Genomic DNA, 23,157 nt, shown 5'->3' with positions numbered 1-23,157 from the left:
TCTGAAGGAGAGAAAATGTGTTATCCTCCCAAAATGCCTTTTTAGCATAAGGGTTATCTCACTAGTTTTTGGAGAGACAACAGCTGTAGGAGAAGCTTTGAAAATCTTGTAGAAGCTACCCTTTTGTAAAAGCAATTAATATTTATGAAGGAAATCTCCATTTGTAAGGGTTTTTACTACTCTGTAAAAGATGATGCTATGAAAGTGCTGCACTCAATATGCCAGCAAATTTGGAAAACTCAGCAGTGGCCACAGGACTGGAAAAGGTCAGTTTTCATTCCAGTCCAAAAGAAAGGCAATGCCAAAGAATGCTCAAACTACTGCACAATTTCACACTTTAATAAAGTAATGCTCAAAATTCTCCAAGCCAGGCTTCAGCAATACGTGAACTGTGAACTTCCAGATGTTCAAGCTGCTTTTAGAAAAGGCAGAGGAACCAGAGATCAAATTGCCAACATCCGCTGGATCATGGCAAAAGCAAGAGAGTTCCAGAAAAACATCTATTTCTGCTTTATTGACTATGCCAAAGCCTTTGACTGTGTGGATCACAATAAACTGTCGAAAATTCTGAGAGATGGGAATACCAGACCACCTGTTCTGCCTCTTGATAAACCTGTATGCAGGTCAGGAAGCAACAGTTAGAATTGGACATGGAACAACAGACTGGTTCCAAATAGGAAAAGGAGTATGTCAAGGCTGTATATTGTCACCCTGCTTATTTAACTTATATGCAGAGTGCCTCATGAGAAACGCTGGGCTGGAGGAAGCACAAGTTGGAATCAAGATTACCGGGAGAAATAGCAATAACCTTAGATATGCAGATGACAACACCCTTATGGCAGAAAGTGAAGAAGAACTAAAGAGCCTCTTGATGAAAGTGAAAGAGGAGAGTGCAAAAGTTGGCTTAAAGCTCAACATTCAGAAAACTAAGATTATGACATCTGGTCCCATCATTTCATGGCAAATAGATGGGGAAACAGTGGAAACAGTGGCTGCCTTTGTTTTTCTGGGCTCCAAAATCACTGCAGATGGTGATTGCAGCCATGAAATTAAAAGACGCTTACTCCTTGGAAGGAAAGTTATGACCAACCTAGATAGCATATTCAAAAGCAGAGACATTACTTTGTCCACAAAGGTCCATCTAGTCAAGGCTATGGTTTTTCCAGTGGTCATGTATGGATGTGAGAGTTGGACTATAAAGAAAGCTGAGCACCGAAGTATTGATGCTTTTGAACTGTGGTGTTGGAGAAGACTCTTGAGAGTCCCTTGGACTGCAAGGAGATCCAACCAGTCCATTCTAAATGAGATCAGTCCTGGGTGTTCATTGGTAGGACTGATGTTGAAGCTGAAACTCCAATACTTTGGCTACCTGATGCGAAGAGCTGACTCACTTGAAAAGACCCTGATGCTGGGAAAGATTGAGGGCAGGAGGAGAAGGGGACAACAGAGGATGATTGGATGGCATCACCGACTCAGTGAACATGGGTTTGGGTGAACTCCGGGAGTTGGTGATGGACAGGGAGGACTGGCGTGCTGCGTTTCACGGAGTCACGAAGAGTCGTACACAACTGAGTGAATGAACTGAACTGGACCATCTTATGACTGAATCTCAAACTCCTTGCTGCAGAAGGCCCCGACTTAAATCTATGTAACAATACCTTTGTTTACTGTGCTTTACCTGGTGGCCTCCCCATAGATGGCTCCCCAGTGCCCTTTATCTTTCTTCTGTCATTAGTTGAAGAAAGTATTTAAGGTGTGACCTTGGCCTGTTCTGTTGTGTTACCTCAATTTTCCTGGATATCTTCCATGTATACAGGAGGTGTGCATGTTCTTAAACTTGTTTTTCTCCTGTTAGTCTTTTTATTACAGGGGAAGGGGACCATCTCAGCCAAGAACCTAACCAAATAAATTGCACTCCACTGTCTGCATTGTGCTTCTGAGTGAGTTTGTTTCCCAGAATGTGTGGCTACAACACTAATACTTATTATCATCATGATGAAAACATGGTGATCAAGATAAATTCCTGCCTTCATCAATTTCAAGGGAGGATGTTACAAAAGGAAAGTTTGAGTTAGCATGTGCTTTCATGTTCTTTATTGTCATAAAAACTACTTTATGCAAGAAAGTAGGATATGCATCTTCTGCCTCAGTGGTCTGATTCTTTCTTATCATGTTTTTAAAAATATATTTAATAACTCCAAAACTTTATTGTCACTTTATGTCTTATCTTCTAACATGTTAATCATATAATATATATATATATATGCACATATACACATAAAATTGTATCCTATATAGACTATCAGATCAGATCAGATCAGATCAGTCGCTCAGTTGTGTCCGACTCTTTGTGACCCCATGAATCACAGCACGCCAGGCCTCCCTGTCCATCACCAACTCCCGGAGTTCACTCAGACTCACGTCCATCGAGTCAGTGATGCCATCCAGCCATCTCATCCTCTGTCGTCCCCTTCTCCTCCTGCCCCCAATCCCTCCCAGCATCAGAGTCTTTTTCAGTGAGTCAACTCTTCACATGAGGTGGCCAAAGTACTGGAGTTTCAGCTTTAGCATCATTCCTTCCAAAGAAATCCCAGGGCTGATCTCCTTCAGAATGGACTGGTTGGATCTCCTTGCAGTCTAAGGGACTCTCAAGAGTCTTCTCCAACACCACAGTTCAAAAGCATCAATTCTTCGGCGCTCAGCCTTCTTCACAGTCCAACTCTGACATCCATTCATGACCACAGGAAATATAATGATATATATATATATATATATATATATATATACTATAATACATATAGTATATATATATATATATATATAAAACATACTAAAGGAGTAACATGTTGCATGATAGACATACATGCATATATATATAATAATAAAAAGACTAACAGAAGAAAAACAAGTTTAATAACATGCATACCTCCTGTATACATGGACGATATCTAGGAAAATTGAGGTAACTCAACAGAACAGGCCAAGGTCACACCTTAAATACTTTCTTAAACTAATGACAGAAGAAAGATAAAGGGCACTGGGGAGCCACCTATGGGGAGGTCATCAGGTAAAGCCCAAGATGGGGTCCTGCTTTCAAGATGGAGCCTGTTCTGTCTGCTTCCTCCTTCATTCCCCACTCTTGATGCTCTTAACTCATAGTATGAGCACCACTCATAGGCATATATTGCACCCTGGCTCTCTGACCGTCAATTTGGGAGAACAACGCAGTCCTTTGGGTTACAAAGTTCATAAAACATTGTAAAATTCAGGGTCCACAAAGCAGAACTATCAAGGCAACTGTAACAATGGTTAATATAGTTTTCCACCAATCACCCTTCACCCAAGATAGGACCGAAGTCCAGAAAGGAATGTTTTCATTTGATGTTGCTTTTACCTGATTTTTCATGTCATCTAAAGCAGCTGATACATTGCCAGATAAATCAGGAATATATACACAACATCCAACCTTAATTATAGCACAGTTCCCTTTTTGAGCGGCTGTGAGCATGTCCAAGGCCATTCTATTTTGAATTACCACTTTTTTCATTAGGATTTGTTCTTCATTTAAGGCTTGGATGGCTTTAGCACTATCTAGGAAGACCTGTTTTGTGTAATTTTTCAAGGATTCTAATTTAATCATAGTATCTGTTGTGCCTGTAGAAGGTATGAATAAGGCAGCAATATACTCATACCATTGAAACACAGACCTTGTCCACCTAGCATGTAAATAAGGTAGATTTACCAGGGCTTGTTGTAGGTTAGGCTTTTGTTACTTCTATGAAACTGGTGTTTACATCAAACATAACCCCATGACTCAAGTCTGTTGACTCTAGGTCTGGCTTACCGAGAGCAGGGAGAGATTATGATTGACAAGAGAAAGGAAAGTCTCTTTTTGTCATCCCAGAAAAGAGCAGAGTGGTTTAAAATCTTGGCAGAGCAGTGACACCCACCAAGGAAGTCCATCCATCACAGAGGCATAGCCCCACATAACCAGCAGTTAGAGGTGTTGTGGAAGCCCGCGTAGGAATGTGCCCATGCAATGAAAACATTTTCCTAAGGTGAAACAGAAGTTAATTCAAAATCACGTTGATGAGGCCAAGCAGCAGGAGTTGATTATTCAGCTTCATCCTGAAGGGGCTCGTCCAGGATCTTCTTTTCCTTCTTAAGGATGATCTTAATCTCTCGAGGGTTAGTGGGGTCCCTCTGCACAGTCCACTAAGTGTTTTCTGGGTCTGCGTGGTATATTCTCTTCACCTTCATGTGGTGGATCCAGGGAATGACACCTGCAACTTTAACTGCCATAGAGCTGGTAAGAACAACAGTATATGGACCCTTCCAATGTAGAGCCAAGGAGTTGTGTTTCCAGTCCTTGACCACACCTGATCCCCAGGCACAAATTCGTGAATCTGTTCTCCAAGGGGGAATGGCACCCTTTCTTGTACAAACTTAGTTACCTGATTTATTACCTTACCCAGTTGTTCCATCTGCTGTGAAATCTCCTCTCCCCTTACCTGAGGCAAATTGGTTGACATCTGTTTTATTATGGGAGGGGGCCTCCCATTCACAATTTCGTACGGAGAAGAGCCATGGTACCATGGGGTCATCCTGAGTCTGAGCAGAGCCGTCGGAAACAAGTCCACCCAGGAGCAGTCAGTCTCTATGATCCAGTTGGAGAGTGTCTCTTTAAGTGTCTGGTTGGTTCCTGCCACCATCCCAGAACTCTGGTGCCTATATACTGTATGTAATTTCCACTTGATGTTTAAAGTTTTGCTTACTTATACTGAATCAGCTATGAAAGCCAGACCATTGTCTGATCCAGTGCTGGTAGGAAATCCAAATCTGGGAACTATCTCCCTAAGCAGGCACCGGGCTACTTCTGATGCTCTTTCAGGCCGGGTAGGAAAAGCTTCTACCCATCCTGAGAACATACATACCATGACCAGCAGGTAGTGGTGATGTCGGTGAGGTTTCATTCTGTTGAAATCCACTTCCAGGTGTTGAATGGGCAGCATGCCTTTTAGCTGAATCCCCGGAGATTTCTGTCTGTGCTGAGAGGCAGCTTTGACCTGTGAGCAGGCAGTGCAGTCCTGAGATTCTGTCCTGCATAGGGACGAGAGGCGGGGAACCAAGAAATATTTTCGAATTAGCTCTTCCAGTTTGTCATGGCCTAGGAAGGTCACTTGTGTTTGGCTTATCAGAGTGGGTGCCAGCTCCTCCAGTACCAATAATTTACCACTTGTCAATTCCCACCATCCCTTTTCAGTCTTGATGGCCCCTTCTGCTTTGAGTAGTTGGTTTCAGGGTTCAGTGTATTTTGGAGAGTCCAGCGTTAGCTCAGGCAGCTCCACCAATATGAGAGCTTTAATAAGCCCTCACTGGTCACCCCCAAGCCCTCAGCTGCCTGTTTAGCGGTCTTACCTGCCAATCTGTTTCCCCAAGCCCAGGGGGTATCCTCTTTTTGATATCCTCAGCAGTGTATGACTGCAACCCTTTCTGGTTTCCAGGCAACATCTAATAGGGTCTTAATTTCTTCCTTATTTTTACTATCTTTTTCACTAGCTGTCAAAAGGCCTCTCTCCTTATACAGAGCCCTGTAGTGTGGCAAAAGCATACCTGGAGTCTGTGTAAATGTTTTGTCTTCTTACCTTTTGACAACTGGAGGGCCTGGATTAGAGCATATAGTTTGGCCCATTGAGTGGACGAGTGTGATGGGAGAGAGCTAGCCTCTACGATGGTTTCTTCCATGACTACTGCATATCCTGACAGTTGTTGTCCTTGTTTCACCAGGCTGGTGCCATTGGTGTACAGGACCAAATCTGGGTCCAGGATTGGCTGGTCTCTCGAGTCAGGTCTGCTGGCATATTTCCTTGCAATCATGTGAGGGCCCACCTCCTCTCACAGGAAGGAGAGTGACCAGATTCAGGGCCTGGCAAGGCTTAGTAGTAACATAGGGGTTCTCACATAACTGTCCCTGGTATTGAGTAATCCGAGATGTTGACAGCAATTTATGGGGGTCCCCTCGTAAGAGAGTGTTGACCTCATGTGGACTTTTATGATCAAATCTTGGCCCAAAGTCAGCTTGGTTGCCTCCCGGACCAGTAAGGTAACTGCAGCAACTGCCCGTAAGCATCCCAGCCACCCAGTGGCAACACTGTCCAGCCATTTCAGGAGATAAGCCATGGGTCTGTCCCATGTCCCCACAGTCTGGGACAACAGTCCTATAGGCACCTTGTCCTTTTCAGTCAGGTAAAGAGTAAGCAGCTTATATAGGTCTGGCAGGCCCAAGGCGGGTGCTGATGTAATTGTACTGGGTTTGAATTCTATTACCAGTGGGACTTGTTTTGCAAGCCTTGGCGGGGAGGGGGTTGTCTTCCTCCCAGACCTCAGGGAATTGTTGGGTTAACTCTCTCTTGACTGTTTGGCTAACTCTCTCTCTCTCGTCCGATTTCCCTTCTGGGAGATCCTGCAACCTCCATTCATCTTGAGGGATTATCGAGAAGAAGAGTAAATAGGTGGTTGATCCCACTCGAAGAGTGAGTCTTTCGTTTGGGGGAAAGGTCACTTGTGCCTCCATTTAGCAAGTTGCTTCCCAACAAAGGTACTGGGCATTCAAGGATGTATAAAAATTCATGAGTCACCTGGTGTCCCCACCATCTGGCATTTTCGGGGTAGGCTTGAGACACAAAGCCTGCACTTATCACCATCTGAGACCCAGCAGCCTCTGGCTGGGTCTATTGGCGTATAAAGTCTATAGGCCTCGCACAGTCTTTTGCAGAACTCAGAGGGTGATTAGCTTTCCCTTTGAATCACTTCGGAGGGTTTTGCAATAATCATAGCTTTTTGGGCCCCCCTCTTGAGGCCTTGTGAAATAGCCGCCCAATATCTCTCCAGGTAGCCCCTCCCTTCCTCTGTGTTACAGTCCCAATTGGGCCTCTCATCGGGGGTGGCTAGTTCTACCCATCATTGCAGGTTTGCAGTACCCTCAGGTGTCATTTCTCTTAACCATTTTTTTTTTGGCCTCAGTTAGGATTCTGTGTCTTTCCTCAGTGCTGAAAAGGGAGACTAGTAGTTGGATTATGTCACCCTATGTAGGGTGGAGGGTTCAAAAAATAGTCTCCATTAGCCTAATCATGGCTTGTGGCTCCCCTGAGTACGGTGGAGCGTGTCTCTGCCAGTTTAATATACCATAGAGGAAAATGGCTGGTAATACTAGGCTACAGGGGGCTGATGGTAGTGCCCCATGCATCCTGAACCAGAGGCTATTGTAGCTCTCTGAGGGGCATCTGTAGTGGGGTTCTTTCCCCCTTTCCCTGGAGCAAAGCCTCTGTTGAATTGCTGTGTTTTCTTCCCCCTTCCCATCAGTACTCACCGAGAGAGGTGGATACAATCTAGGAGGTCTGGCTGAGATGGAATTCTGGGGCATTGACCTGAGGTCTCCATCTCTGGGATCGGAGCCTCTACGATCTCTGGCAGAGCTGGTGGAAGAGCAGAGGCTGCTGCAGGAACTTCACCTGGCCCTGGATTGGGCAGTAAGGTGGCCTCCGGTCCTGGTGGAGCACTGGGAGGCAGGCGTGTCATTATCTAGTATGGGGTAGGGGTCAGGTCATCCCCATCAAAATCCTGTAGAATTTCCTTTTTTATCATCAATTTTTGTGCCATTAATATTTTCCTCTTTCCCTTCTGGAATACAGAACCTTATCCAAGTAGGAGGGTCTTAAGCTAACCCTAGCCATGAGTCATATGTGGATTTTGATCTGGGTGTCCTGGCTCTCCTGTGACTACTGTATAGACTGATTCTATTATTTTTAAGTTCATGTTGTTCCCTGGTGGCCATCCTACTCCCATAGGGGGCCATTTGACCTCACAGAGTATGTGGAGGCGGTTAGGCGTTATCTTCACCCCATAGTCTCCTCCAAATCCCTTCTTTGAATTTTTAATCATGCACTCCAATACAGTTGCCTTAGATTCACTTCCCCCCCGCATCTTGCTTACCTTCTCGGACCTTCTTCTACTTTTCCTTTTCATTCTGTCTACGAAGTTCTCAGTACCCTATGTACTTCTGATATTTCCACTCAATGAAACACTTAAATTGCCATTCCGCCTCCTTCTTAAATGGGGTGAGAAGAGCCTTACCTGCTAGATCCCAGAGGGAGAAGGGGGATCAGTGTGTCTTCACCCGCCGGTCAGCACAGCCGAACCAGAACACCACATGGTCCAAGACTGTTTCTCCCTTAACTTTTAAAGTCCATTCTGCCTTGGTGGACTTGATCCACCAAGATGTGCAGATGAAAACACAGATGGGTTAAATACCCCACGTCCTAGGCCATCTTCGGAAAAGCCTATTCATACTCACTTATGTATTCTGCTCCTTCTAGCCTGACAATTCCGAGGGGGACAAGAATTTCACTGCAGATGGGACACCGCCTGGGGGAGGATAGAATACGAGCACACAAGGACCAAGTTTCTTCTCCTAAAAATCCCCTGGTGATTGCTTGGTAATAATTTTCCCCAAGACGGCATGGACACCACCTCCTAAATGACCTTCACAAATTTCCTTCCTAAGCCCTAACATGCTCTTCAACCTGTGTACCAAGCAATCACTGCTACCTGCCTATCCTAAAAATCCCCTGGTGATGGCTTGGTAATAATTTTCCCCAAGATGGCATGGACACCACCTCCTAAATGACCTTCACAAATTTCCTTTCTAAGCCCTAACACGCTCGTCTACCTGTGTACTAAGCAATCGCTGCCACCTGTCTATTCCAGGCTCCTGTGGGTCTGTGCCCCTTCTAGTCCCTCCCAGGGGGCTGATCAGGCCCCCTCTTCCACCCTGCCAGGTGGGTTCCTCCTCATCTGAGCGCTCAGTTACTCTGCTGCCGCCCACCACCTGCTAACATGCAAGGTCCAGGCACTGAGAAGCAGAATCCTTCCAGAAGGGCGAGGCGCCTTCCTCCTTCTAGAAGATTTGTGTCGCAAGGCCTCAGAGTAGTCCCAAATGGGACTTGTCTCCTCAAAGTGAGGAGTTTCCTGGCCCATGCACCAAATGTTGTAGCCACGCGTTCTGGGAAACAAACTCATTCAGAAGGACAATGCAGATAGTGGAGTGTGATTTATTACACCAGTGGGCCCAAGGCAGAATCTCCTCTTAGCCAAGGACCCCGACCAGTTTTTGTGAAAACCTCATATACCCTAAGTATATGTGCTCAAACCCACCTCCCCAAAGTTAACCTGCGATTCATATGCCTTAAATCCATGATTTGCATGCCTTAAGCCTAGGTAGTTAACAGTAGACAATTATCAATAGGCCTGTGGTCATACCCCAATAAGCATAATAGAATTTATGATTCTGTTTAGTTACACAGATAATTAGGGTATTCTTTTAGGCAATGGAGAGTCTAGGTACGAGCCCTGGGGCTCTTCCATGGGGGGGGGGGCGGCGGGGGGGTGTCTGGTTTTTCCAGTTGGTATGTCGTTTCCATAGACACTGGGCATATAGCTCAAAGTCCACAGTCTGGCCCAAGATGGAGTCCTGCTTTCAAGATGGAGCCTGTTCTGTCCGTTTCCTCCTTCATTAGAAGAAGGAATGATTCTTGACAGGATGAATGTCTGGGAAGTGTTTCTTGTGATGCTGTCTTTGGTTTACGGCATTAAGAAGGTTCTTCCAGACAACCTGGAAGTTTTTGATTTGTTTTCTTTTTCCTTATTCAAGTTTACACTGTGACTTCCATTGTTACCTCTCAATTTTGGAATAACCCCACCATCCAAGAAACCTAAACCATAGATAGGCTAATTGGAAGGCAACTTGCACTCATGCACATACTGTATGTAACTCATTGGTAAAGAGAGGCTTTCAATAGTAATTCAGCTATTTTTAAATAAAAAAATAAAAATAGGTCACTCTTAAACATTGTTAAAAAGTTATTCAGTAGTATTTTCTGTTCATTACTCTGAACAGTTTGTTCTGACCAGCTTGTATTGGTAAAAAGGACAAAGCTTTCTGAGGACTGGTGTCTAGCTGCACATCTTGCCCCTCCAAACTTACAGGTCTTTTCCACATTTTTAAACATGAAACTCTGTTACAAAATGCTGTCAGAATATCCAACAATAGTGTAGACTTTAATCCAAAATAAATGTCCTTATCAAAAGTATTCATGTTAATGATATCCTTTGCAGTTACCGGTATGTTGTTTATAGTTCTTTGTCTGTGGGAGGTAGGCTTATGTAAAATGCTGCCACTTTCCACTCATCATCTGGGTGTGAACAAAGAAAAAGAGATAACACTTTTACACAATATCATACTTTCTTGATGCGGTCACCTTTAATAATAGAAACCAAAAGAAACATTTCCCAATGTATTCATCATAATTCTACCAGGAAGCAGATGTGCAGTCTTCTTTTTCTCTTAATCATGTATTTATTTATTGCATTACATCTTTCAGTCCTGTATATTTTCCTGTAGAGGGAAATTCCATCCTTCCTGGAATAATAATTTCCTAAGTTTTTTATGTATTTTTCTTAAAAAAAAATTGATGAGTTGTTGTGAAAATACACTCTCCCTTCTTAAATGTATTGGTCTTTTAAGTATATTTCTTTACAGATAGAGCTCCAGTACTTGTAACTCTTCCTGAGGATATTTCTGTGTTATCAGAAACTACCCCCCCACCCCCCAAAAAAACAGATATGGGGAATTTTAGGGGAAAATAATCATATTCCTACTAAAATACAAACAAATGAATCTCCCACAGTATCTTCATGGAAAATTTCAGTATCATCTAAAGATGGAAATTTATAGTAACTCAACCTCCTATTATTCTAGCTCTTTCTTTTGTTCACTTGTGCTGAAATGATCTATGTCTCCATCAGAACATACCAGCCTTGACTGTCCTCCATCTTTCCAGAATCTCTTGGTTTCACTTATCTATGTATACAGCCTAGATCTCCAGACCAGGCATTTCAAAGAAAAATTTTCAGCCTGCTATAACATCTCATGTGCTCACATAGTTGATGTAGTTTCCTATATAATGATGCATATATTTTTTGGACTCTTTGATTTCCACGTGGGTTTCTATTCATCTAAGTCCAGTGAATTATCTTCTGGATCATCAGCCATCCTTGCTGATGCATATTTCTCTGGGCCAAGTAATTTGTGTTGGTCTCAGAACAATGTTCAGACAACTTTGGACAAATTTGGTAATTTATATTCACATTCACAACACCTGTTTGTCAAATTGCCAACATCCATTGGATCATCGAAAAAGCAAGAGAGTTCCAGAAAAACATTTACTTCTGCTTTATTGACTACACCAGCCTTTGACCGTGTGGATCACAACAAAATGTGGAAAATTCTTAGAATTCTTAGAGAGATGGAAATACCAGACCACCTTACCTGCCTCCTGAGAAACCTGTATTCAGGTCAAGAAGCAACAGTTAGATCCAGACATGGAACAACAGACTGTTTCCAAATCAAGAAAGGACTAGGTCAAGGCTGTATATTGTCATCCTACTCATTTAACTTATATGCAGAGTACATCATGTGAAGTGCTGGGGTAGATGAAGCACAAACTAGAACTAAGATTGCTGGGAGAAATATCAATAACCTCAGATATGCAGGTGATACCACCCTTATGGCAAAAAGTGAAGAGGAACTAAAGAGCCTCTTGATGAAAGTGAAAGAGGAGAGTGAAAAAGTTGGCTTAAAACTCAGCATTCAAAAAACGAAGATCATGGCATCCAGTCCCATCACTTGATGGCAAATAGATGGGGAAACAATGGAAATTCATTCGAATATTCATTCGAAGGACCAATGCTGAAGCTGAAACTCCAATACTTTGGCTACCTGGTATGAAGAACCGACTCATTGGAAAAGACTCTGATGCTGGGAAAGATTGAAGACAGGAGGAGGAGAAGGGGACATCAGAGGATGAGATTGTTGGATGGCATCACCGACATGATGGACATGAGATTGAGCAAGCTCCAGGTGTTGGTGATGTACAGGGAAACCTGGCGTGGTACAGTCCATGTGGTTGCAAAGTCGGCAACTGGCCTGAACTCACAACACCTATAAGCCATCATTCATATGATGATATGATCAGTTGTTTTGGCTGTAGTCTGTTATATGTTATACCCTCCTGTACATAAACCCCAACTCATATTTCTTTCCTTCTATGTGATAAAATGTGTAAAATGAAACAGGGTTTTACTTTCTTAACCTCTTTATTTTTGTTGTCACCAACTAGTGACCTCAATTTAATCAATAAGAATCATGAATAGTCGATGCTCTTATTTAAAGGGAATGACCAGAAGTGGACTTAAAGGCTGTGAATTTTTAAAAATTGTTATACATATGCATCAAATTACTGAAAAAAATCACAAATGATGAAATCATTGAGACTAAGACACAGTTTTCTCCTGATAATGTTATTTCATCATCAACTGTACTCTCCTGTCACTGTTGTCATTCATTTCTTGTCCAGAGTGATGGCAAAATCCAATTCGAATGCCTTCAGTTGGTATGAGCTGGCTTTAATCTAACTTTGCTGCTTAGTTTTAGCCACACAGATTTATAATATCACCTCTTTTCTCATGACATATCTTATATGTCTCTTAAAATAATACCCATTCTCAAATTCCAGCTTAAATGATATCCCCACTATGAAATTTTCAGATTCTATCTATTCCCCTCCTATCTCAGTCAAGAAATAATTTTAACAGTTTAGTTCATATTTTATATCTCTTTTATAGCACTTACATTCTGCCTAAATTACAAACAAAATACAGTGGAGTTGATTCTTATACAGGTTATAAGTTCAATATTTGAAATCACATCTTGTCAATGTTACCCTGAAAAGTCATTAAATTAATACATAAAATGTATTATAAAGCATTTGTGTGCCACTTTAGGAGCTGACATTCAGTCTTTCAATAATATGTAACACTGAAAGTTTTCCTTCTACATTGGATTCAAGTCACTGTTTCTTCACTTCAGCACAGATGAAGTAATTGGCTTATATTTAGAGTCTGTGTTGTATGAAAAAATCCCATGCCTCTTTAAATATGAAAATCAAATACAGCTTGATGAGATGTTTAGACTATGAGAACTGAGAATGACAAAGGGGATTTCTTTTTTCTTGCCCTCAAAATTATTTTTAAAAAGCTAAGTTATCCAAAAATTCTTCCTATCATCTCGATTTTCATGACATTTGGTTGCATACCTTCCTAAAGGTTTGGGTCAGTAAGTAGATAGATAGAAAGAAAGAAAGATAGATAAATGGAGGTTTGGGTAAAAATATACTATTTTGGAGACTATGATGGTTTAGTTGCTAAGTTGTGTCCAACTCTTGTGACCCCATGGACTGTAGCCAGCGAGGCTCCTCTGTGCATGGGGTTTTCCAGTCAAGAATACTGGAGGGGGTTGCCATTTCCTTCTCCAGGGGGTCTTCCAAACTCATGAATCAAACCTGGGTCTCCTGCCTTGCAGGGGGATTCCTGCATTGCAGACTTATTCTTTATTAACTGAGTTAGGAGATAAGGACTATGTCAAATTTTAAAACTTCTGTGCATCAGAACAAACAACAGAGTAAAAAGGAAACCCATGAAATATAAGAGATAATTGAAAATCATATATCTGACAAATGTTAATATCCAGAATATATAAAGGACTCCTACAACTCAACACAACAACAAAAAACTAATTGAAAAATGAGCAAGGATTGAATAGATATTTATTCAAAGAATATTTAGAAGTAGCCAATGAGCATATGAAAAGATATTCAGAATCATTAATCATTAGAAAAATGCAAGTCAAAGCCATCGTGAGTTATCACTTCACATCTTAAGATGGCTACTGTCCAAACACCAAACAACAGAAATAACATGGGTTGGTAAAGATGTAAAGAAATTGGAATCCTTGTTGCACTGTTGGTGACAATGTAAAATGATCTAGCTGCTTAGGAAAACAGTACTGAGTTTTCATTAAGAAACTGAAAATATAATTACCACATCATCTAGCAATCCCACTTCTGGTTATACATCGCAAAAACTTGAAAGCAGGATATCAAAGCACTATTTGCATATGTAAGCTTATGTGGCATTATCCAAAATAACCATGATGTGGAAACAACCCAAATGTCCATCACTGGATAAATGGACAGACAAAATGTGGTATGATAAGGGGGCAACAGAAGATGAGATGGTTGGATGGCATCACCAACTCAATGGACATGAGTTTGAACAAACTCCGGGAGATGGTGAAAGACAGGGAAGCTTGGCGTGCTGCCATCCATGGGATCGCAAACTGAGTGAGTGAACAACAGCAACAACAATGGAAAGTGAGTCAGACTTAAAAAAGAAGGAAATCCTATTACATGGCAAACATGGATAAACCTTAAAGACATTATGCTAAGTGAAACAACCCAGTCACAAAAGACACATGGTATATCGTTGCACTTCAGTGAGGCATCTAAGTAGTCAAATACAGAAACCAGGAAGTAGAATGGTGGTTTCAGCTGCTGGGGGCAGGGAGAAATGGGGAGTTGTTCAATGGATACTGGAGTTTCAGTTTTGTAAGATGAAAAAGTTCTGGAGATCTGTTTCACAACAGTGTACATATACATAATAATACTGAGTTTTACACTTAACAGTGGTTAGGATAATAAATTTCATGTTACTTTTTTTTTTATACCAAAACTAAAAATGACTAAAGAATACTAACTTAAATAACTAGTTTAAATCTAGGATGCTTGGCATTATATGATGTAGTGGTTCAGTTCAAATTTGAAAGGCTTTGCAATAAAAGCATTGTTAAAAGAACAAAATTTTACTCAGATAGACCTTTGTTCAAATCCATGCTCTGCTGCTGACTAAAACACTGGCTTAATTTTTCTGAGCATCAGTTTCATCACATGCTAATTTGGATTAAAAATAGTATCTACCTGCAGAAACTTGAAATGCATTAAAGTTCAGCATATTGTAAGGATTCAAAAAAGGTTATTGTTACTATTATTGATGATTCCATTTAAAAAATAATCATTTGTAACTTACAGTGCAAATTCAAGGCTTCTTTGTTAGAAAAGGCATCTGTGACTTTGCTCATTTCAATTTATACTTGGAAGATAGGCAGTACTTTTTTTTTTCCTTCCTACTATTTTTGAAAAGGCATTCAGACATGAAATGCTTGATTATTTACTTGAATCAGGATTGAAACACTTGGCTAGTTGAAGGCAATTCTGGGAATGAGAAAAAGGGCCCCTCTTTGAGTGATTGAAGCTGGATTTCTGAATCGGATCTTTCAAAAATAATGGGATTCTTTGCCCATTTTCCATGAATTTACATTTTTTCATAGAAAATTGTCTTGGATCAGATAAATTTTAAGTAACATCTCTTATTTTTTCATTACTTTAAAAAATGCAGCCCTAAATTATCTTAATCTTTCTTACTCTCCTTAATATCCTTTCTGCTGGATATTTGATTCTTTCTATATTTAGTTTTCTATCCTGTGACTATTTTTAAAGTCTGCTTTTTTCAGATTTGGTTTCTTATTTTTCAAGTTTGATAAATATACTTTCATGAATTTTTAGAAATTTAGCTTTGTTTTACTGTTCACTTTCTCACAAGCACTATGTTCTTTGCTTGGCAAGAATTTTCTTACTAAATTATGATTCTGTTGTGTGGTGAGTGATATTTTCTACTTGACACAGATAAGGAAACTGAGACATAGATTACATAGCTTGCCCAAGTTCCCACCCATAAAGTATGAAGAATGGGACGTGGACCCAGGTGGTTTGATTTCAGAGCTCAGGCTCTCCAGAGCTGCACAAGTATCCTCGTTTTATCAGAGATGCACTTTCAAAAGCTGCCTCTTTTTTTCCTTTCCTTTATTCTCTATATATTTTACAGTCCTACTCATTTCTTTAAGGAATATCCCCCTTTCCTTCAAAATGTAGATCAACATTTTAGAATGTAATGTGTTCCCTTGTGTGCTCCTGCATTTCTTACTGCATCTCTGTTCTCCCAGGTCACTGACTCACTGCTGGGGATGTCCTTGGCCTCCTTGCCCTGTGACATTCAGTTACTAACTCCATTCTTTTACTTCTGTCTTCCAAGGAGTCTGAGCTTTTGAATGTTATTTTCCTTTCATTCAGTTCCAAGATGATGTTTGTCTCTGCTGAGTGTATTTCCTTTAAGCTACTGGAACCTTCTGTTCTGCAGATTGCTCCTTGGTGCATTTGGAATGAAGCTGCCAAATTTCTTTTTGTACATATGCTTGCTTTTCTGTTCCTGGAAACTCTACAGAGTTTCCTCTCATTTTCTACATTTTTCTTCTTCACGTTTCACCTCACTAGCCTAGTATGTGTCTGCCATATTGTTTTCTCTCCACCCCAGTTCACTTCAGAATATCCTCTTGTTCTGAATGCTTCAATTTACCCAAACCTTCCACTATCTTTTTTACTGTGGAAAGAGTTGTATTTTAATCAACTACGCCATGTCATTCTGCGAAAACCAATGGCTACACATTCTGGAAACTTCAGCAACTAAGTTTTTTTATTTCTTTTTTTAACCTGATCTACTTTATCTGCTTCCTTCATTCCTCTCATAAGAATCATACTTTAATAATTTGCAAGAAGCTCATGATGAGGACCTGGCTTTACACAGTAATCACTCTTAAGTGAGCTCTAAGTGCTTACTGGTGCTATGATTGAGGACACGAATTATATAAGAAATCCAGGGCAGTGAAAAGATCACAGGGCATACAGTCAGAAGATTCGAGTCTTTGCCATTGGTGGTTCTTCTTGTCAACCTGATTTTAGCTTCTACAATATTTCTTCTTACTCTCAGCTTTATTTGTCAAGTGAAGGATTAATAATACTTAACTCCAAAGGGGAGATTCAAGTGAGACAAAAAGCACACACATATTTTATAATTTGGAAATTGCCATACAACAGGTACAAATTATTATTATATTGGCTTTCAAAGCACAGAGATGAAAGTTTGTCAAGCACATACCAATGTAAATAAAAATGAAAGGTGAATATGACTAGAAATCCTTACATAAGGATTTCATTTATTTATACAGTTTTCTCTCTAGCATCAGAAGTTTTCTTAAAATATTGACATCTTCATTTAAGGTTTTATTTAATAAAAGAAAATTTCACATAGCCTTATGAATATTTGAGTGTCTGAAGGTGGTAGGTAACATGCTTTGCTGATCTGAATATCATAATCCAAAAATAATACCATGTATGTAGTTCACAATTTCTTCATGTGATAGGATGGCTGTTCCAGTGCAGTTCATAGGGAAAACACAGATGGGTGGCAAGGACATGCATTGGCATGTGTTATTACGGGTGAAGTTCCACCTGGAAATCCTTTGCTTTCCTCTGTAAGGAGTCATCTCACTCCCATAGGATTGGTGATTTCAAGGTTTTGTATCTTCCCACATGTCTAATTATACAAGTGATTCATTTACAGTTTAATCTTTAAAAATACCATATTGCAAACCAACACATAGACTCACTGAAAGCCATACTAAAAAGATTTATTATCCCATTTTATTCCCCTATGAAAACTACTGAATTATTATATACCATTTCAAGCCATTAATAAAGACCTTTGTATGAACAAAATATGGAGGATAAAACTAAGTTTTTCAGTTCTTTTGAAAATGAGCTTGAACTGTTAACAGGATTCTCATTTTTTTTTTTTTTAATTCTGTTGATTGCTTTGTCTTCTAGAATCGTGGTAACCAACTGAGTGGTCAAGTTGTTTGTATCTTATGCATACAGACTGATACCAGCAGTTTCCTGGGACGTGCCTCGCTCCACATCAGGTGAAGAGATTTGTCATTTGTATGTTAATACTTCCCTTCCTAATTTTAAGGTTGTCTTCTTTTCTGCCTTCTTGCGATTGTTCTCTGTGAACCTCTCCCCTTGGTACCATCTTAAATAATAATGGTTTTCCTCTAGATTATTTATATCCTTTGCCTGTTTGTAGATAGCTACCTTGCCCATCCATTTGTTGCTCTGCCAAGAAGTGCTTGTTTACTGCTTTAATCTTTTATCATAAATCATTTTTTTTCTATATCTTAATCACTCTTCCATCGTGTCTCTGAACTCCTTCCAGCTTCTGTGCACCTTTTGGATAATGAGGTGCCTGGATCTGAGCACCAGTTGCGGTCCTCCCATCAGTCCTGTCTAGGAGGGTCCCATCATATCCAGGATGATGTTTTCTTGTTCCCTTAGGTGCTCATTAGAGATATGATGCCTGTCTCTACAGGCAGAGTCAAGCGCAGCTTCATCTCCCTTACTCTCCTGCAGCTCTCTTCTAGCTTATCCTTTTTCCAGAGTGAAAATCCCAATTTCTGTCCTCTTCTCACTCTCATTTTCTTGCTTCTAGCTCTCACTATAAGTCTGTACATATCATTCTTTACTGTTTTTATTTTACTCATCCTGCCTGCCTCATGATCTAATTAATTTGTTTTATTTCCCTTTTTCTCTCCATTTCGTAGTTAACTCAACATCTTCTCAGTCCCACCATTTTCCAGTTGGTGCTGACAACAAACCATCCATCTCTTAGTCAAATTGACTTCCTTCACTCCTCCATTAGAAAAGATACTCTTATTTCCTTATGTTTATCTAATATCCTACCTTGTCATTTTTAGGCAAATCAAATAGTAGCTTGGCATTATTTTACTAGGTTTGAAAATTTAGTTTTATCAGTTCCTCAGAGAATGAAGCTATATATTCTGTTTGAGACTACTGTGTGGAACTTAAGAAAATGACATTTAGTTCAGTTTTTAACCCATAAATTGTATATTTTGGGGAAAGACATGATAGGTCTCATGACTCTGAAATAGTTACAGTATAAATCATGGTTTGTGTTTCTTCAGTACTTGTTAATCCTTTCTTCCTTCACTGCATTCTCCCCTGCCTTTCATACTTCCTTCCTTCCCTCACACAATGGTTCCTGAAGTCCTGGCATCAAGGATGGTGTGGGGGGGAGAGTGCTGTACCTGTGATTCTAGACCCTGTTCTCAGAGTGTTGAATTGTGAAGCCACATCAAACCACTTACCTTGTCACTTGTGTCCTCATATATAACAAGAGTGAGGTTCCCAAACATGATGACTGAGAATAAAGCAGCATTTTATTCACAAAGTGTAGGAATAGTGAGACAGAAATCCTAAATAAGGTTTAGGGTTGGATTGAGAAGAACCTCAAAAAATTGTATGTGAAACAACAGAAGGCTTCCTGCCAAATGAGTTTCGTCAAAACTTTCTATAGTATGAATGTGTTTGTGTATGAAGGAAGAATTGATGTGAGGGAGGCTAAGAAAAGATGCTAGGGAAATATTTTAATAATCTAGGAATTAGGTAGTAAAAGCAGATAAGGATTAGAGCTTGGAGAAAAATTTGAATCTGGTATTATGCTTTTGGGAAACAACTTTACAGTCAGTGGCTCCTCAGAGTCTTTCCACCTGGAGTGTTTTCATGGTTAATCTAGACTCCTGAATATCCCTCTGTGACTTGCTGAAACAGAGTACTTGGAGATGGTGTCATGGAAACTGTAAGTGTTACAATCCCCTGAATTGCTTCATATGCTTATAAGTGGTTACAAAATCTTTAGGTGAAAGAGTTGTCATTGTCACTATTAGTTAATTTTAGGGTCTAGTGTTACTAGGAAAAGGAGTACATGAAGGAGGTTAATGGACCAAGAGATTAGGATCATGGAGGGAAAGACCAGTGGCTGTGATGAATAAGTGATGTGGTTAACCAAGCTTGACACAATAGGTGTGGTTAGTGAGAATGGTTGAAAAAGTTTAATTAAGGAATTCATGAGAGACCTAGGAATTCTGAGCTTCTGCTTTTAGTAAAATAGAAAAATTTCTGAATGATATTGCAAATCAGTGTGCTCACACTGATTTTTAAGCAAAAATTGAGAACAGAATATTGTTGGGGGAAAATATCCAAAGTATATAAATATTTTGTTGTTTTGTTCTCTTTTATTTTCCCCAAAGACTGATGACACATGTAAAGCAATAAATTAATGCTTTTCATTTATTTTGGGCTTCCCTGGTGGCTCAGATGGTAAAGAATCTGCCTGCAATGTGGAAGATGCAGGTTTGATCCCTAAGAGAGGAAGATCCCCTGGAAAAGGGAATGGAAACCCACTACAGTATTCTTGCCCGGAGAATTCCATGGACAGAGGAGCCTGGCGGCTACAGTCCATAGGGTTGCAAAGAGTCAGACATGATTGAAGTGTCAGAGCACGCACACACACACACACACACACACACACAGAGACCCTGGTATTTCAACATTAACTTCAAAATTGTTACCTTGCTTGATAGTGATATAATTTATTTACTGCCACATTTTTAGTATTGACTTATTTCAGCCATCTAAGCAAATAAGAATGAATCTTTATTTCATAAAATTTTGTTGTGTTAGTCGCTTAGTTGCGTCTGACTCTGCGACCACATGGACTGTAGCCCGCCAGTCTCCTGTGTCCATGGGATTTTCCAGGCAAGAATACTGTAGTGGGTTGCCATTCCCTTCTGCAGGAGATCTTCCCGACCCAGGGATTGAACCTAGGTCTTCTACATTGCAGGTAGATTATTTATTATTTTTTTCTGCAGGCAGATTATTTATTATTACCAAATAAATATGGATTATTTGGTCTGAACCACCAAAAGCTTCATAAAATGGAGAAAAAAAAAATCAAAACCCAGATCTTTAAAAATATCTGACTTACAAAGTAGGCTTGTGTCAGGGATAATGAGGCTTTCTATATCTCAAAATGGCATTTATTCCTGAAGCATGCCAGCCTCTCAGCACAGTGACTTACTGTGTTTATCTTTATAAAGAAGAAAGTAAACTATTATGCAGACTCACTTCCATTTGGGAACCATAGTGCCAAGTGTTAATAGCATCATTATTTTCAAACAAAATGTGTTAGAAACATTACTTTTTTGTTATGGATTTCATGTGGGAATTTCCATGAAGGGTTTATATTTTATAGTCTATAATATAGCCACATGGCATAACTATTTTCTTATAGTACCTATTATGCTAATGATCTGCAGGGTAGGCAGATTGTCCCTTTAGTAAAGAAATGTCAATTTCTTAACCTTTGATACCTGTCTTTTTGAATGTATCATTTATACTGATTGAATATGGGTGGTATATTAGTGATATATTTGGAGGGAAATTTAAACAAACACATGAAGAGATGGAGTTTGCTGATAAGTTGGTAAACATCTTAAAATTTTTTGGTATTGATTTAGAATGCCAGCAAGACCATAAGAACTAAAGAGAGACTTGATTTTCTTAAGAGAAAATTTTGGAACTTTGTTACATTTGAAAATCCACTTGTTCTTTCAGGTGGTGGAATCAAGTTCTAACATTCTATGAAATACATAAAAGTTGGAGATTGCTTTACTGTATTAAGACTTCTTTATCTTATGGCATAGTATGAGATATAAATATAGTAACACCTTATTTTGTCTACATGCAGCATTCCTAAGCTAATATATATAAACTTTATATATGAGAAGTTGATTCAAAACTACTAATCTTTAGAAGAAAAATCAATGTGATTGAATAAATTCAAATAAATTTGAACTTAAAAGCATATCAAGTAAAATGTGTGATGAGTCATATTGTTCTCTCATGATTTCAACAGCTCAGCATTAAATTGTTGATTAAGATGCCTCAGTTTTTAAATGAGAAATCAAAGACTGGTTACTTGTTCTCTGATAGATGCAAAAACCACTTTGTTAATGTCAGACTCTTTAATAATTTGCATTCTATTAATATTAAAGAGCTAACCTGCATTATAAATAAATATCAAAATTAAATAAAGCAATAAAGCATCAAAATATCTAAAATGTATAACCAACAAGGTCCTACTGTACCACATAGGAAATTCTGCTAAATGTTATGTGGCAGCCTGGATGGGAGGGGAATGGGAGGGAGAATGGATGTATGTATATGTATGGCCGAGTTCCTTGTCTGTCCACCTGAAACTATTACAACATTGTTAATCAGCTATACTCTAATATAAAATAAAAAGTTTAAAAAATAAAACATTAATATCTGCAAATATGGTACACCTAGACCACTCCAGTACTCTTGCCTGGAAAATCCCATGGACAGAGGGCTGCAGTCCGTGGGGTCGCTAAGAGTCGGACACGACTGAGCGACTTCACTTTCACTTTTCACTTTCATGCATTGGAGAGGGAAGTGGCAACCCACTCCAGTGTTCTTACCTGGAGAATCCCAGGGACGGGGGAGCCTGGTGGGCCGCCATCTATGGGGTCGCACAGAGTCGGACACGATTGAAGTGACTTAGCAGTAGCAGAAGATAAAAAAGCTACAATTATATTTTTATGCTCTTTCAAATAATGTTTCACAGTCACTAAATATATAAAACAATCATTTGCAAAATGTCTTTGACACCATCAGTAGGGGCTGCTTACTGATTTGTCTATAACTAAAGATTCATGTACTCTTACCTATTGCTCTCTTGTTGAAAATATATTAGGTTTCAGTATGACTAAGTGTTACCAGAGATTTAATATGTATCCATGGAAAAGAAATAACTAGTTGACCCATCAGGGAGATTAACATTAACACCATCACCTCATGATTACTGAGCTCTAATGGACAAATTAACTAACCTCCTAGTGATCTAGTGTGCAGTAATAAAAATATTTTATTAGTTATTATTATCTCTTAGCAACATGTTTTTAACTTATAAGAGAAGTTAAAAGTATTTCTATCATGCTGAAGTGTTTAGAGGTGAAGTATATTGATAGCTTCATCTCACATTTATTTATTTTTTTAATTTTATTTTATTATTATTTTTTTGCTTTTCTTTTTTTTTTTTTTTAATTAATTTTATTTTATTTTTAAACTTTACATAATTGTATTAGTTTTGCCAAATATCAAAATGAATCCACCACAGGTATACATGTGTTCCCCATCCTGAACCCTCCTCCCACCTCCCTCCCCATACCATCCCTCTGGGTCATCCCAGTGCACTAGCCCCAAGCATCCAGTATCGTGCATTGAACCTGGACTGGCATCTCGTTTCATACATGATATTTTACATGTTTCAATGCCATTCTCCCAAATCTTCCCACCCTCTCCCTCTCCCGCATAT

General features: G+C 39.7%; 1 protein-coding gene and 1 pseudogene across 2 annotated transcripts in view; one reads left to right on the top strand and one right to left on the bottom strand.

Annotated features, from left to right (window-relative positions):
- Positions 1-23,157, top strand: part of SEMA3D (semaphorin 3D) — a 226,012-nt gene that overhangs the window by 17,548 nt on the left and 185,307 nt on the right. Inside the window, exon 2 of one of the 2 annotated variants that reach the window (XM_070369710.1) lies at positions 17,730-17,824. The exons of the other annotated variant lie outside the window; for it this stretch is intronic. The gene's annotated coding sequence lies outside the window, so the exon portion shown is untranslated. The remainder of the gene's footprint in view (positions 1-17,729; positions 17,825-23,157) is intronic. 2 annotated transcript variants of the gene reach the window in all.
- LOC106701023 (endogenous retrovirus group PABLB member 1 Env polyprotein-like) lies at positions 3,149-4,712 on the bottom strand (annotated as a pseudogene).

The sequence above is a fragment of the Bos mutus genome, chromosome 4 (assembly GCF_027580195.1).
Source record: "Bos mutus isolate GX-2022 chromosome 4, NWIPB_WYAK_1.1, whole genome shotgun sequence".
NCBI classification, from domain to species: Eukaryota; Metazoa; Chordata; class Mammalia; order Artiodactyla; family Bovidae; genus Bos; species Bos mutus.
This window is presented reverse-complemented; position numbering and strand designations above follow the sequence as displayed.